Here is a 3,106-nt window from a genome sequence, read left to right as displayed (position 1 = left end):
GTATGTTTCTGCATATTTTCTGTTAAAAGGGTTGGGTATGGTTTGAATTTCATCAATTTCAACCTGTATGATCATTTTGCCTGCTTATTGGCTGCTCTGCAAAAAAAATATATATGAGCACCGTTTTATGGACAGGATATAGCAACTATGTTTTGTTGGATTTATTACAATTTGTATTACCATATTTTAACTTCAAATATCATGGTTAAACTGTTACTATAATGAAACTATGATACATTTGTGGTTACTGTGCTTTACTACAAATACCACAGTCAAACTATTGTTGGTGAAAATATAGTTCATTTTCACAAGGGCTTTTATTGACTTTTTTATATTTTATAGCAAGTATCCGATTCCAGAATCGTAATCAATCTTTGATTTCCAACACGTGTGTACTCATGTTCAGTATGTCAAGTATGACTGTGTTCAAGTCTGGTTACTGTGTATTATACTGTATATGTGACCCTGGACAACAAAACCAATCTTCAGTTGCACAGGAACATTTTTAGTAATAGCTAAAAATACATTGTATGGGTCAAAATGGTTGATTTTTCTTTTATGCCAAAAATCTATAGGATTTTAAGAAAAAAAATATTATTCAATGGAGATTTTCTGCTAAATTTCTTATCGGAAATATATATTAAAAAATTGTGAGTGATATTCTATGCTAAGGTCTTCATTTGGTCAACTTTAAAGGAGATTTTCTCAATATTTTGATTTTTTGCACCCTCAGATTCAGATTTTCAGTTATATCTCAGTCAAATATTAATAAGACTGCTTTTGATATCCAGGGTCACATATACTTTGATACTGTTTTGACTGATGAAGTGCTACTGTAGTCAGACATGACACTATACTGAAGCTGTACGTTCATGGAGCAGCGCTCTGCCGAGGTCGCCGTGGCTCTGTAGGAGGTGCAGATTTAGAACATTTTCATTTTAGAGAGATGTTTTTTTAAGAGAACTGGAGAAAGACTGTGATGGGTAGATTTGACTGTTTTAATCTGTCATGGATTGAGTGGGATTTAACCTCATCCCAGATGCTCCCCGTGCTTTTGTACATAAGGAGGTATGTGGGAGTAAATGAGCTGACTGTTTGTTTTCATGTGCCAATGCCTTAAAGGTGATTTAGTCTGGGAAGTAATCTGCAAAAGTATATATTATTTTCACACTACGTTCTTCATTGCATTTTTATTTAAGCAAACAATATACTGACATTTTTTCTTTTTTGTGAAATGGAGATTTCATTCAGAACTGAAATAAAATCTGGATCTCAAACTGAGCCGCCAGATTTAATTTTGGCACAACTTTCCCTGTAACCATGGTAACTATAGAAGAGACAGATTTTTTTCTGTTTTATTAATAATCACCTTCACCAGTTTGTCCATCATGTGACATATGTCCAGGTACTTCAGAGGCTAACACACACATAAACTAATAAGAGCAGTGTACATGCAAAAAATAGGCAGACATGATGAAACCTTAAACTGGTGGGTTAGGGTATACAATGAACACTGTCTCTAATAAAACTATCAAATTTTTATTGTTTTTATAATTTAATTTTGCAGCATAATTAACGTTGATCTAAATTAATCATGGTTAAAAATTACTCATGATTTACTAACTCCAAACAGCAATAAAGCCATGTGTAGACGCCCAGTTTGACACAATCCCCTCCCCCCTTGTATCCAAGCAGTTTTTAGGCATAGAGCAGCCCATACTCCCCCAAATCCCGTCCTACTGCCACACCACCTCCCTATGCCCCCCTCTTCACCCCTCCCTCCATCTGCCCTCTTCCTCTCCATTGGAGGACAGAAACCAGGGGCAAAAGAGAAGAGGACGAGTGCAGAATGTATTGCCTGTCTTTTGTGTGTACAAATGTGTGTAGGAAATTTAAGGAGGGACAAGGTGACTTCATGTTATTTTAGAGTGCTGGAATGATGAAGCTTTGTGAAATTCTTACACAAACCAGAAATTTTGCACCTGCAACCAGGGATATTTTTAATAACCTCTCAGTTTAATGGCCTATATGAAAAGTGTATTTTTATCTTAACTTTAGCCAGAATGATTTTAATGTTTAACTTGTTACAATAACATATCTGATCTAAAACCATCATGTGACCATACGCTTTTCAAGAAAGTCTCCTAATACATGCATACATTTATATAGGCCTGTGTGTAATTATTTTCATTGCAATTTTGTTTCCTTTTATAATTCAGAAGAACGTGCATTTTTATTATGCAATTAATTGAAGTAAAAGTGTTTTGGTCTATGTCTGGAGGAGAAAGCGTTGGAGGATGATGTGCTCACTCACTCGTCCTGCCCGACTGTCATCCCTGTGACTGTCTCCCCCCTCCTCAACCCATACCGCCACACCCACCAACATCCCCCACAACCCCCCCCACCCCTTCATTCAAAGAGCTCCATTACTCACGCACGCGAGCTGCGCGCACACACTCACGCATTCAACAATGCTGGGATGCAGACATGCTAAAACACATGTGCATGCAGTGCATACACCAATGATTTAAAATAACGCAATTGTAATCCCGTAGGCCTACTAAATTGTTCACTCGAAATGCAAACACACAATGCTTTCAACTTCATTAGAAATAGTTTAGTTACAACTGTAAATTATGAAATGATTTAAGTGTTTTGTTCATTGATAGTAGAGGCAAATTAATAAAAGTTGATTTTTTTTTATTTTTGGATTAATTGGCTGTGATTTAGCGGCATATGGGCATCTTTACTGTAGTCTGGCACATACGTGGCTGTTGGCTGCAGTGACGTCTTGCAACATGCTGTAGTGTCTCGTACAAACACGTGCAAACATAGTGTAGTGCGATATGAAAAATATATATATTCAGTCACTGGTATGCGGCATGCACAGGTAGTAAAATTCTTACAGGAAATTGCAAGCAGGAAATATCTTATTTTTATTTTAGTGTAAACTTGTAATATTTTAATGACATTAAATCTCGACGTGTTAAATTAATTAATTTCCTTAACATCTTTTTACAAGTTCTCGGTATTTAAAGTGTTAAGAAAATATTAGCATTTCTGTGAGTGTGTAAGTAATGATCTCATATTTTTTGTTTAAGAGTTG

Source organism: Triplophysa dalaica, chromosome 12 (assembly GCF_015846415.1).
Source record: "Triplophysa dalaica isolate WHDGS20190420 chromosome 12, ASM1584641v1, whole genome shotgun sequence".
NCBI classification, from domain to species: Eukaryota; Metazoa; Chordata; class Actinopteri; order Cypriniformes; family Nemacheilidae; genus Triplophysa; species Triplophysa dalaica.
The sequence above is the reverse complement of the archived record's forward strand: the minus strand, read 5'-3'. Positions refer to the sequence as shown.